Source organism: Danio rerio, chromosome 8 (genome assembly GCF_052040795.2).
Source record: "Danio rerio strain M-AB ecotype USA chromosome 8, GRCz13ab, whole genome shotgun sequence".
NCBI lineage: Eukaryota > Metazoa > Chordata > Actinopteri > Cypriniformes > Danionidae > Danio > Danio rerio.
Window position 1 is genome coordinate 41,515,358 of NC_141028.1, and position 14,816 is coordinate 41,530,173.

At 36.4% G+C, this 14,816-nt stretch overlaps 1 protein-coding gene and 1 long non-coding RNA gene across 18 annotated transcripts in view; one reads left to right on the plus strand and one right to left on the minus strand.

The window, feature by feature from the left end:
- The window catches only part of LOC141375883 (uncharacterized), a 270,920-nt gene that overhangs the window by 163,211 nt on the left and 92,893 nt on the right, over positions 1 to 14,816 (minus strand). For 15 of the 17 annotated variants that reach the window (XR_015498265.1, XR_015498272.1, XR_015498277.1 and 12 more), the window contains one exon: positions 3,061 to 3,195. The exons of the other annotated variants lie outside the window; for them this stretch is intronic. This is a non-coding gene — a long non-coding RNA (uncharacterized LOC141375883). The remainder of the gene's footprint in view (positions 1 to 3,060; positions 3,196 to 14,816) is intronic. 17 annotated transcript variants of the gene reach the window in all.
- iqsec2b (IQ motif and Sec7 domain ArfGEF 2b) overlaps positions 1 to 14,816 on the plus strand; it is a 179,418-nt gene that overhangs the window by 77,403 nt on the left and 87,199 nt on the right.

The following is a 14,816-nucleotide window of genomic DNA, read 5'->3' on the forward strand; positions in this document are numbered from 1 at the left end:
GAAAAGCAGGCACAAATGGCACTCGCAATATAAATCTGACTTCTTAAAAAGTATACACAGTGGCTTCTGGTGGATTCACAAAATTTCTTTTATTTTGCGATCTCCAAAAATGTATATAGGGGTATGTTTTCAGAAAGAGCCTGGTTTGAAGTTTTTACTTATACCAACATATAAATCAATCAATCAATCAATCAATCAATCTTTATCTTTGTCTCACTAAAGTTATTTTATTTCTTGGGCAACTGAGTGGGTAGAGCACATTTAGTGACAACATGGCTATTAATACTATAGCTATTAATACTATAGTATTATTACTATGAATAACAAAGACACAATATAGTACATCCAACAAAAACCAACACCTTCTCAAAAAAAAAAAAAATCCTAATATTCAATATAGTAATTGATAATGGACTTAAAGATCATTTCTACCTATTTAACATGTATCATTAATAGTGTGCTTAAGTTAGGTTTAATAACAGAATTCATGAAATAATTTTTATAAAAACTACATTACGCATTATACTGCACTTACAATTTAACCGTCAGGGACTACAGGTATTATTTATTTATCACTCTTTCAAAACATCACTATCTGTGTTTAAGGGATCATTACATATGCCTTTTTATTAGCCGATTCATTAGATGTGAGGTTTATGGTTTAAACTACAAAGATAAAACATAAATTAAAATGATTGTGACATGATAAGGGGGAGGACAGTCTATCCATGCATCATGCTTTTCAACAAGGAAGACTTTCACATAGTATACACCTGTTTCCTCACTCATAGCTTCACTGGAAGTGCCCTCATTCCTCGCAGAATCCCATGGTGCAATTATAGAATCGGAATGTCTTTCAAGATGGATAACATTTATTGTTTTCATAGATATGGGTTGGATGGAGGTGTGAGGAAACAGGGAAGGAAGAAATCTTTAGCTCCACTGACTTCTATAAAGCACTGTGAATGATTTATTCGATACACACATTCTTAAAATACATATCCAGTATTTTTCCAAAATTTTTTATAAACTTGAGGCATGTCTTAGCGTCCCACCAGTGCAGACATACAGCCATATCGTACTGCTACTCGAGTGACATTGCATTTATACAAAAGTTTGACGGCACAATCATGTATATAAATTAGAAAAACAAACACAGAGAGTGTCAAAATCCTTTTTTATTAGGAATTACTTTCTTCCGCCATTCATTCATATCTGCAGCTGACATCAAAACAGCAGAAGCTGCTACTAATTCACAAACGTCACTTTAGAGCTATTGTTTGAATGACTCTGTCTAGCCTAATATCTAAAGTGATGAAAAACAGCTGATTTTGCTCACACTTTAAGATTATAAGGCTGAACGTGACATAAAATGCCATCCGTCTACAGAGATATCTTCTTACAGTGTTACAGTCTACCGTTTTTCTCTGTTGCAATCTGGAGATTGAAACAGGAGTGTTGGCAGGTATGCTTACCAGTTTAATGATTTGATCAGCTGCAGTTAGAAATCAGACTGTTATAATATTCTAAGCGTAATGGCTTATTATGCTGTTCTGTGACCATCTTGTGGATAGAAAGTGTCAACATCTTTGGTCTACTCTATGGCAGGCTAATGGTCGCCAACGAGCTCTCTCAGAAATTGTAAATATTTTAAAATAGGCACTATCCTTATAAATAAACTGCATAGTTGCAATCTAAACAACTACATCCTTGACAAAAAAACCCTCAAAAGTACATTATGTTGTCCAACAACAGTAATATTTGTCAAACTGAAGTGTCTCTCTGCTTTTTGCTGACTGCATGTGGGCAAAGTAATACACAAAGGTGTAGTGTGAAGAGGCCTACCTGTGATGTTACTGGCAAAATATTGCATGGCTATCAGCCAATCAGATTTAAGAACCAGAAGTTTCACAACATTGTTGCTTTGAGTCATGACTTATATCACTTTAGCTTATAGTTTTTGAAAAATTATTGTGAAAAATACTTGAGGAACCAGCAATGAATAACAGTGATTAAGCTAAGTATTAATTCATACTTATGGCTCAATATAATTTGGTATAATATGATACAAATGTATTTATTTTTTTCCACTGTCACATGTATATGTTACATGTACCAAAATAGCAAACAGTATCACTCAGTTTTTGTCTTCTTGTGACAAAAAAAGCACATTTCAAGATGCAAGAACAGAATCACTGAATGTCCATTTTTGTTTGCAAGGCCGTTCACATGTCACATCTAAACGTGTGGAAAGCGTGAGGAGTGTTGCTTCCTCTCTCTATTTGCATGTGTTTGTCATGCTGCTATATTTGAAATATTGAATTTGAGTGCGCAAAACAGGCAATATGTGAATGGGCTGTGCAGCTTTCTTCTTTTAGTGAGAATGACGTCAATCACAACTTTGTGTAGTACACCCAGCCTACCATGTAAAGGGACTATTGGCATTGGAAATGCAAGCCTGATCAGAGTGAATCACATTGTACTGTACTGTATTGCACCGAACTCTACAGCTAAGTGGAAACGAGGCATTAGAGAGCAAATTGAAATACCAAATTTATATTGAAAACAAACTATATTTTAGAGAATACAGAGAATAAAAGGCATGATAAAGGGCACAAAAGTGGCAAAAATTAAAACAGTTTAAAATTATTTAATAGACTATCAGATTTGTCAACAAACCATACTTCTGTGTCATCTCATGTAATTTAGCTGGACAATTCGGAATCCAAGTGAATCAGCTCAAAGCTCAATTGATTTAGTAAGAATAGCTAATGGTCAGGTAGAGTTTCCAACAGTCATTATCAGTGAATAATATCTTAAAATGTCAGTGTTTTATCCACAAAGATTTTTGTCACAGACACTATTTGCGCTGTTCTTAGTTTTTGTAGTTAGTTTTCCCACCTTCCTTTTTCAACATAGGCTCATTCTGAAAATGAAGTCCTATATATATTTCTGGAGATTGCAAATAATGTAGCTAGAAGAACGTATGGCTACATTTAATCTTTAAAATGCATGCTACAGAGCATGCTTCCTTTTTGCGCTTACTAGCTGACTGCTTACCTCCATATGGAAGGATATCCCGTTGTTACCAGTAAGTGTCTAGTTAGTTCGCCATGTACGTCAGCGGACTTGAGACGCATAGAAGAGCTGACCACGACAACAGGGTTTGAGTCTGGCGAAGAATTCTGTACTGTTCTGTTAGACAAAACAGAAGACAAAAAATAAAATAAACAAGTAAATAAAAGAAGGAGAATGTGGTAAAATCTGAAAAAAAAAAACATGGTAAAAATCAGGTGAGGGCTTTTCTTTTTGATCAGGTCAATCGGTAATTTTGAAAACACTATTGGTTGGTTTTAAAAAAGGAGGAGTCGATCGCTCAGTCAGTCAGTCATTCATTCAGTGGACAGTGGCCTCTGGTGGATTTACGTGGGAACAGCAGGTGCGACTGGCACTCGCGAGAGAAATTAGAGATCTGAAAAAGCGTACACAGATGCCTCTAGTAGATTTGCGAAAACAAAAACTGAAAAAAAAAAGAAAAAAAAAAAACAGCTCCTGGGATGCATTTGGTATATAGCGGTACATTTTCAGAATGAGTCTGGGTTATCCGTTTTTTAATATTCTCTGTCATGGAATTAAAAAAATGCCCTGTGATGCATTGTCAAGGGCATGGTAAATCAACAGACATAGTATAAAGTAGGGCTGGGCGATATTGCAAAAAAAAAAAAAATAAATCACCATATCATGTTTTATATCATTCAATATTAATAATTGTTGAAAAATTTTTGCCAATGCATTTAGGTATATTAGGATTTTTAAACCACTTTATTTTAAATTGACCAACATTACTAAGGCAAATAGTTTAATAGTTAAAAACAAAACTATTTAAACTAAATATCTGATCTCTTTATAATAAAATAAACAGTGTTAAAGAGACTCTTAAACTTGATAAATGTTACTGTACAAAGTGTGTGAAACTAAGGTAGATCAACATCTGTAAGGTGTCAATAATAATGATACAGTAAACTCAAACTCTGGAAACAAAATAAATTATGATAATCAAATCTGAGATTATAAGTAAAGGAACTAACCATCATCATTCAAATACATATTGCAACATTACAAATTGTGAAGTTGAATGACTACATTACCCCCTCTGCTACAAACTCTTTCAGATGAGGAGCTAGTGGCTGGGATGCACAAGAAAAGAAACCAAAAAGCCACTCTGGCGACATCCTTACATCCTTTTTTATTTACAATCTCCTAACTGCTGTTAGTCACCGCACACTCATTTTTGCATGTGTTGTTATTTTGACCTAAAGTGACAAGCGTGTGCGCTAGATTCCTTGACCAATTACATTGAGCTTCACGCTCCTCTGTCATCTCTTGTAACTAAGCGACGATCAAGCGTTTTCTCAGAGGATGACAAGTTTATGGAGAAGAGTAAAAAAACACTGAAGTGTTTGGGTGTGCTGTGTTTGTCTAAGGTAATTAGTCTGCCGTTGAAATGTGAACACACAAAGTGTGAAGCAGATTGGTTAGTTCTTCTTACATGAATCGCAGTGCACTCTGTACATTCGGGAAATTTGAGATGTTTTTAACTAGGGGTGCCTGGAAAATCCACTTATGCCACATGTGCACTGCTTACACAACATGTGCACGTCACTCACATATGCGCGTCATGCAAATCGCGCTTCCATTGAAAAATGACAAACTTACACCTTAAGCTCATTGGCAGTGCTTCCAGGGCGCGCGCTGAGCAGCCACATTTAAACTACAGCGCCTCATAGCGAAACCACATACCAAATCATTTTTTAATCGATATTGACAGTGATGTTCGGTCAATAAATATTGATAATGATTTTATTGCCCAGCCCTAGTATAAAGCCGTGTTGACCAATAAAAAGGAGAAAACAGAGTGCTTGTTGATGCCATGATGCAAAAACTGCCGTTTAAGTGGCCACATGACCACACTTTTCTAAAAATCTTCACCCTGGCAGAATAAAGCAAACTTTTTTTTTAATTAAGTTTTGGTTTCAGTCACTGAACACAGCATTTTCATTTTGATGAATGGCCACATTTAAATAAAAACTGCTGCTTTGAAAATACCCGTGTTCGTACGGACAGGGCCTTAGTTTTCCTTTGTTCTGTTTACCGACACTCATCTATTGCCATGGACACTAATTCACTTCACCTTTTTGTTTTCAGTTCATCATCATCATCTGTCTGTTTACCGTTAGCTCCTGTTTTTCTTCACTTCACTGTCTTGTCAAGGATTGTCTTCATGTTTTGTGTTCTTTATATAGTGTGTAGATATTTTTATACAGTTCTTTGTGTCATTTTTAATCAATTCTTCATAATTAAATGGAAACAATATTTCTAATTTATCCTTTTGTGTCTATAAAAGAAAATCACACAGGTTTGAAATAAGATGAGTCATTCTAGGTGGAAAAATGCAGTAATTCTCAATTGAATGACTATTTTTAGTCCACATATAAATCGCTTTTCACCTGATAAGTAAAGTTAATATCATATTTAGCCCGAAGTCATCATATTCATATTAACAGCCATTTCTTTTGGTGCTAATTAGACCTCTTAATGCTGTCTGATGGTTCCATCAACCAAAGATTCTGATAAAGTGATTTAGCAGACCCTTTTATGCAAAGGTAGTGATAGTGGACTTATTACAGGGCCAGTCTAGCTGAAGAAACCCTTGGTTAAGGTAATAATGATGAAAGCTCATGAGCTCTCCTCACAAAGCTGCAGCCTTCCAATTACCAGGCAAGACCTTTAGCCTCTACACTTCTGATTTTTAAGCTTCTTTTACTGTTGAACCCACATTATATTTCAAATTAGCTTTAGTTTGTAGTTATGCATATCAGATTTACCATAGTGTGTTTGCATGTTTGATTAAATGTCATTTTACTGAGGTGTCACTAGCCTTTATAGCTCATAAAAAAGGCACAACCCATCATATTCACCTGGTCTTGAACCTGTAACAGCGCACTGCCACTAGTTATTACTGCAGAGCTTAAGTGGATCTCCTAAAAACACTGCAAAGCGAAAAAAGGGTTGCAGGTGCTGGCGGTCAGAATGTAATAATCCTTCATCTCAGTCTCTGAACACTAGAATTCATCTCTTGGCACTCCTCATGCTACACCCACACACACACACACACACACACAGCCGCTGAGTTGCCAGGCAGCAGGAGTGTGTCCTGGTAACCAGGGGACGAAGCAATGCCAATGCAGAGCTGTACCATTTACAGCCAGAAGCCACACATTCAAAGCCATAGGTCTGTGAAAAGTAATTATTATCTCTCGAAAATTTTATGTAACAAATGTGTGTAAATCTATAAGAGTAGAACATGTCTTGTGAGGTTGTATTTATATTATACTTTTTAAAATTAGTTCAATAGTTTAGATTTTTTCCTATATTGTAGGGCTGCACAATATATCGTTTTATCATCGATATCTCAATTTGCAAATCTGCAATAGTCACATTGTGTCAGTTCAGTTAAAGCTTATTCATCCATATAGTTGACCTGTAACCACATCGTGAAGTTTAACCTTAAAATGGTGAACGTTTTTCATTTGCTAGTTTGCTTTATTTTGAAGGTCTATGACTGTGAAATTTCAAGTGTATTTAAAGAGTGTATACGAAATTAGAACATTTTAAGATTAATAGTTTGTTTTTTATACAACAAAGACTATGAAGTGTTATTTTGTTTACATTCATTCATTCATTTTCTTGTCGGCTTAGTCCCTTTATTAATCTGGGGTCACCACAGCGGAATGAACCGCCAACTTATCCAGCAAGTTTTTACGCAGCGGATACCCTTCCAGCCGCAACCCATCTCTGGGAAACATCTACACACTCATTTATACACACACTCATACACTACAGACAATTAGCCTACCAAATTTACCTGTACCGCATGTCTTTAGACTGTAGGGGAAACTGGAGAACCCGGAGGATACCCACGCGAATGCAAGGAGAACATGCAAACTTCACACAGAAACGCCAACTAAGCCGAGGCTCGAACCAGCAACCTTCTTGCTGTGAGGTGAAAGCACTACCTACTGCACCACTGCTTCGCCATTTTTTAACATTTGATTATTTAAATTATGTACCAGCATACTGTTAGAATCATTCCAGAAAATGATAAAAAGCTAGATGTTAAATTTATGAGGATTATTTGTCTTACAAAATCATTAACTCATTTTCTTTTCGGCTCAGTCCCTTTATTGATTTGGGGTCGCCACAATGAACCAACCAACTTATCCAGCATATGTTTTTACGCAGCAGATGCCCTTCCACCGGCAACCCATTACTGAGAAATCTTCCAAAATCATCCCAGCCAATCTAAAATTATGAATTTATTCCAAAAAGAGTGAAGGAACTATCACCTTGTAGGCTAATCGGCTGCTAGCATAAAACTGATTCCCTCGATAAAATCCCCATAGGATTTTCCCATAGACTTTTTAAAGGTTGCAAATAAAAAGCTCTGTGTTCAAACACACAGTTACACTTACACATTTTGTCCAACCAGATAATCCTCACAGGATAATATAATGTTCATCACTTTTGGGTCCTAAATGCAAACGCAAGAACTAAAAAGCTAATATTAGGCTATAAATGGACTACAGCCTTTGGAGCGCTTGCTTGTTACATCAACACCACCCTGCTACCAACAACATTTCAAGCTTATTTTTAGAAATATGGTTCATGACAAATATTTACTCACTTAAATTATTATATTAATATCCACGCATTATAAACATTGCACGCCTGTGTGCTGCATCCCTTACACCTTAGCCCACCCTTAAATTTTCCCATACCACCAAACCTGTCCCTTTGAACACATTAAAGGTTCACGAAACCCTTGAGTACTTTGTTGAGATTTTAACAGCTTTGTGTGTGTTGAGCATCAGTTAAGACAATGTTAGCATCTGTTAATTGTGGGGGGAACTGGATAATTTTGAGCTTTTGTAAGCTAATTTCAGCTGCCGGGTTTAAAATGATTTTTGGGGCGGGATTAAAATCGGCAATGTAGCGCAGATGAAGCGTTGGTTTCTCATTATTATTTATAGCGGAGTTTTCTTATCCTATGAGAAGAGCCAGCTTCTTAATTAATCATGACTGTGCGTGCTTTATCGAAAGCAAGGCAGACCTGTCTGTGCCAAGCTGTGAGATCCTACATTGATGATTGGGTGAGACTGCGTCCACAGATCCACAGCACATAGTAATTAGCTGTTCATGAAGGGTCGTATGTGTTTGTTTCCATGATCCACAGGGTTTGTTGCATGTTTCCCAGTGATGCAGTCAGGGCTGATACAGCAAAGTTTTGTGTGTGTGCAGCAAGCATTTTTGTCGGGAGAGCAGTACAAGAATTGGAGAATGGCGGACGTTGTCTTTTATCAGGAGTTTGTTCCCATTTAGATACATCGCTGTGCTACATTTGTTCGCCTAAATCCTCCAGATTACCAGCAGGGCTAATGGTTAAAGCATGCCCTTTGCTCGCGGAGCTCCATGCCCATTATCATGCATCATTTGAAAAAATTCTGAGGTAGACCTGAACCAAAAGTGGGGGGTGTCATGGCCCTTTATGTACATTGTATTAATATTTTGACGCAAATACCTAGTCCTTAAAGCCACTTTACTGACCACCCTCAAGTCAGTTTAAGAAAGGCACTAAAAGCTGCAAAAATACTTTACATCAGTGTATTTCAAAGGAATAATGGAATTGTCATCATTCATTTGTAGCAAACTACAGGTAATAGAAACATGGTTATAAATACTGTGGGTGAAGTGGTCAAATTTACATCAACAGAGAAGGACCACAACTCAAAATGTGGAAGCAAATGGTCAGACATTGATTAAAGACTATAAACTTTTAAATAAACTTTTTGTTTTTTTCAGTGGACTAACTTTCATGGATTGATTGTTATTCAAATAATAACAATGCACACTTGCAAAATAAACATTGTAAACTTTGGTTTTACTGTGACTTTAATGAAATTCTGGAAAGCATATGCAACTTCTATGGCATACTATACTAATCATACTTGTGTGGGTCATTTACAATTGCTACCCATGTTACTGCAAAACTCATTCTTCTGTTTTACAATCATCATGTTAGTTATTAAAACACAACAACCACTCCATATCCACTATATAGTGCACTATATTGAATGTCAGGGTTTTTGTAGTGTTATACAAATTCTCAAATCCTTTCTGTGTGGAGATTTGTGTTTGTGTGGGTTTTCTCCAGGGTACTGGGTTTCCCCCACAGTCCAAACACCTCGAATAAGCTGAAGGAAAATGAGTGAGATGTATTATTATCTTTAGGCCTTTGTTCTTCTCGTTGCCAAACTAAAATTGTATTTTTTCTATTTATATCCGTCACATAATTACCAACCTCAAGAGGCTCCCCATAATTGTGTTTTGTTAACATCTACACCTACCTAAACCCTAAACATAACCATTTACAGTAATGAAAAAAAACACAATATTTAAAATAAAATAAAAATGTTGTACAGCATCACAAAAATGACACTATATTTATGTGCACATTCTCAGTAGCTGAAGCTGTAACCCTTCTAGCCGTAACCAACCTACTCGTGGCGGAAGTCCTTCCCACTTGTAGGTCTCCAGGCTGCAGTGATATACTGCATACTTCTAATGGCTTGCATAACTTCCATGTATTTTAATCATTATCATTCCCATGGTATAATCAATTGCTTCCATTATCTATAAATAATCTTTGAAAAGAGTGGATAAGATCAAGCAGAGCTTTAAATTGTGGAAATCCTTTATATTTCAAATGATTCTGACTGACTGTCAGTGTTTGTCATTTATCTGCTGGAAAAGATTTATAACTCATTTTAAATCCCTAACTCATCATTGTGTGCTGTATACTTGGGTAGGTTGGTCTGCTTTGTCCATTTGTAGGCTCAAGCATTGGCATTTCCTTGTTCACAAATCTATACTGGGTTTACTCCCATCATATTTACAGAATTACTTTAGTAAAAAGCCTGTTCTTAACTATGGTCTTCGGACACAGGATATTTATTTACTGTCTGTTCCTAAAGTGCGGACTGAGATGGGAAAAAAGGCTTTTAAGTACGCAGCACCCTTTGCTTGGAATAATCTGCAAACACAGTTGCAGTTCAAAGAATTGATTTCACTACATGCTTTTAAAAAGACTATAAAAGATTCAGAAGTTAAACAACACAGGTTTGTAGATGTTTTGAATAGTTTGTCAGTGGGATTTATATTAACTGTAAATTGTTTTTTGTTTGTTGTCTGTTGGACTTATGTGACTTGTGTACTGCCTAATCTTGGCCAGGACACTCTTGTAAAAGAGATTATTAATCTCAATGTGTCTTTAATGTTAAAATAAAGGTTATAATAATAATAATAATTAATAATAATAATAATAATAATAATAATAATAATCACGATCTGTAAATTATGTTGTTTCTGTACATGTTTGTCATTATAGTTATGGTCTGAGACCTCTGCAGTGATTTTTAAACTTGATTAATAAAACTTTATAAAGTGTGTGCAATAGTAAAGTGTAAATACTGAACAATTAAAGCAAACTTTAAGGTGTCAATAATAATAATAATAAACCGAAAATTCTGTCAACAACACAAATCATGATAATCACATCTGAGGTTTTAGGTAAAGGAATTAACCATTATTATTCAAATACATATTGCAAGTTGGATGACTACATTACCACCATGCTAAAACTCTTTCAGATAGCGAGCTAGTGGCTGGGAGGCACACGAAAAGAAACCAAAAAGCCTCTCTGGGGACATCCCTATATCCATTTTTATTTAAAATCTCCTCACTGCTGCTACACCGCACTCATTTTCGCATGTGTTGTTATTCTGACCTGAAGTGGCAAGTGCGAATGTCGCTCCTATTTGCGCGTCGTGTGTCTCCTTTGGAAATGACACACGTACACCCTAAGCTTATTGACATTCCTTCCAATATGCGTGCTCAGCAGCCACATTTTAATAACATTGTAGCTTTCATAGCAAACTTTTTTTTTAATCGATATTGACAATGGTGTCCAGTCATTAAGTACCGATACCGATTTTATCACCCAGCCCTAGCCTGAATGCTTTAATCTGGGTTGAAATGCTTACATATTCACAGGCCTTAAAAACACATGCAAATGATAAACATTTTGACAACTTTATGGTTAAACTTTGCAATTTACTCCAAAAAAACATATGTTTTTCTCCAAGTCAAATTTATTCCCGACTCAATGTTGCAGATTCTGTGATGCGACTACTGCAGATGCATACATTGCGATATTGATGCTGAAACTTTTTATTGTGCAGGCCTAAATTACACTATTGTTCAACTATTGTCATTGCAATACGCTTGCGAAATGCTGACCTATAATGTATTCTTATGGCTTTTTTTCCTTCTAGGCATTCTAAGCTCCAGATGAGCCTCTGTCAGTGTATCAGTATAAATGAGTTCTGATAAAAATCAGTACATTTTGTCAAACTGGCTTCTTTGTTAGGATAAAGAAGACTTATCGCTCTTGCCCTTGCATTTGTATTACAATGTGATGGATGCAAGTTAGACATAAAATCTGGAATGTTGTAACAGCTCAGCTAGGCTGATAACATCAAGGACGTTTCAGAAATGTATTTCTCAGTTTGAAGGAAGGATTGAGTCAGCAGGAGAGGGCAAACTGCAGCTGGAAAACAAGATATCCCCTTTTGTACATTGCATTTTGTACAGCACATTTGCTGAAATACTTTATTACAGAGCCAAGAAGAGCTTTTACCGTAAAACATATTACATAAGCTTAACAAAACTGATTGAAGGGGTCACTTATGTGGGAGTACTTCAGCGGTTCAATGCGTGTATTCTGTATTATCTTGAAATATTGTATTGTACCAGCTCTAACAATATTCAAGCAGTGAATGTGGAGTTGAAAATAACACTTGGATATGCTGTTTGTATACGTTATAGTTGCATATATGAAATGAGAAGACGTATGTTGACTGACTCCGTTTCAAATGCAATAACTCTCTTCCAATAAGACATTTTTCTCATTCTTCAGTCTTTTGTCCCTCTGTTGTTGTTTTTTTCTCTGCTTTTATTTTTGTTCTCGCTCTCATTTCACCCTCCTAATAAGCACAGATGCTCCCACACGTTGACACTGATCTTTAAACATCTATGGTTTTACGAGTCAGGAGAAATATATCCTCATCTCTCACTTTCCCTGCCCTCAGCCACCCCCATAGTGAGCCTTTTGCACACTTTTTTTATTGTATTTTCTGTCTCTCTCCTCCCACTCTCCTCTCCTCCTCTATGTGAAGTCCTAGTTTTGTCCTTCAGCCATCCCTGTGTCTTCCTGTGGGCTTCCAAACTTCAATCCCGGGGCCTCCTCAAATGCTGGATTTACAGTTTGCACTGTAGGTGTTTCTCCAGTTATCCTGCTGCTCATCCCTGGATGTTACCCTCTCTTCTCTCACTTACTCTCTCTCTCTGGCTGTGTCTCAAAGCTCAGTGTGCAGCCTGCCTAGATAGCATTTTAGGTTGGGTTTAGTTTGGTTTGATTCTGTTCAATGTGGAAATTCTGGATATGTTGACAATCCTCTAGATTCTGAATCTGAATATTTAGATTTTCAACATCCACATTACACAAAAATTCTTTCTGTTTGGGAGTACATTAGATGTTGAGTGCAGATGATTCATCAATTGTCTACAGTGCCCAAAATAGAAAATAGAGAGCTACAAAATAGATTTAATTTGAACATCAAATGTTCAGAGACAGATGTACCTGAAATGGCTCAAAATTTGAGCTTACAGTTGGTTTAGAGTTCAAGGATCCTAACACACATTTGGCGTACATACACACAGTGCGGTGCCAGCTGCAACACAAATGTTCTTAGCTAGTTTTAGGCTACCCTGAGTATCATGTTCATGGTCTGTGGAACATTGTTTAAAAATCAAATGGACATACTGGTCCGAAAAGGAGATGTTTTAAGGCACATAGTTGTCACATTGCTATGTTGAGGCAACATAAATTGACCATGCCATTGACCAATTAAAAGCCGGTCTAAAAGGGCACCTATTTTATCCCTTTTTCAAAATTTATTATAAGTCTTTTGTGTCTTCAGAATGTGTCTGTAAAGTTTCAGCTCAAAACCCCCATCAGATTATTTATTATACCTTTCAGAATAGTGGGATTTCGTCTCTGAACACAATGTAGCTGTTTTTGGTGCCTGTGCCTTTAATGCTGGTTCTCCCTGCCCACTGTTCCCATGTGCCTGTCAGAGTGTGCCTCGATCTCCACCTCGGCTGTATCAGATAAACAGCACAGTGACAGACATGAAGGAAGCAGATCTCATAATGTTTGTGAGAGATACTACAGTAAAAACTTTCCCAATGATTATTTGATGTGTTTGTTGTGGAGTTAATTCAAGCCTTTCTGCAACGATGAGTCACACAAAATGTTGTTACAAAGTTCACACACAGCACATGTTTAACTTTACACTTGTTTTTGCACGACAAATGTGACAGGATACATTTTAATATTCACTGCAGTATAGATATCTGTTAAGTTAATGTACAGTTAAAGGTAATAAACCTGATTTAATGTCCACAAACCGGGATTGAAGCATCTTCTTGTCTAATTGTACTGACATGCGACTGTGGTGAAAAAATAAAGACAGTAAAATCGTTGTAATTTATTACATACATGCTTTTAAAAACATTTTAAACTTGTAAAACTCATTCTTGATCACAGTTGATGAGTACTGATGATCACAGCGAGCTCAACAGTCCCAGTTGATTTGCATTACTGTGAAGACATGTTATTATGCAGTTGTCAATCAATTTGGTGGCACTCCTACGTCACGTTGCCGTGGGCCTCAAAATGGGTGGGATTTGGATTATATTTGAACATCAGCAAATTAAAAAAAAAGAGGGGGGAAATAAAGGTCGTATTATTTTTATATTACCACAATATGACTGTAGATACACTCTACATACACACAGTTCTGTCCAAACAGCTTACAAAAAATTATTTTCATTCTATTTGCCTTTTAAATTTGAACATCAGATGTTCAGAGACAGACATACCTGAAGTGCCTCAAATTCTGTCACTGTAGACAGATCAGTTAGTTTAGAGTTCAAGGTTCCTATCATACATTTGACGTACATACATACAATGCAGTGCAGCTGCAACAAAAGTGTTTTAGCTAGTTTTAGCCTAACACAGGTATTACGTTTATTGGTCTGCATTTGTGTGTCCATGGGTATACTGGTTTGAAAAGAAGGTGTTATAAGGCACATTGGTGTTGTGTTGCTATTTTGAGGCAACTGAAATAGACCACACCATTGACCAATTAAAAGCTGGTCTAAAGTCAACAGTGCAGTTATTTAAAGAGTTAAAAGATTGTAGTATGTGTCTCCAGTATATACGCATGTACACATTGCTTATCACATGCACAGGGGCACACAGCAGTGCACAAACATATTTAGATTTTACAAAATAAAGGGGTGTGAACTTACTCTTCTCGTGCATTTTTCACTTCAGGGGGCTTAGGTGAAATTTAACCTTGTACATGAGCAGATTTGTTTACTTGCTAGTGAAGCATTCAGTTTTTCCACTTGCAAAGTCTGCCATGTAAATGATCACAACTCGATTTTAAAGTATGTTAATGTCCAAAAAACACCCATAACGTATTATTAGAGAATAAAGACAACCATTTTAAATCATGTTTTCCCATCCTTAAATTAGCAAAAGTGGATTCAGGCAACTGTGCGCTTTAGAC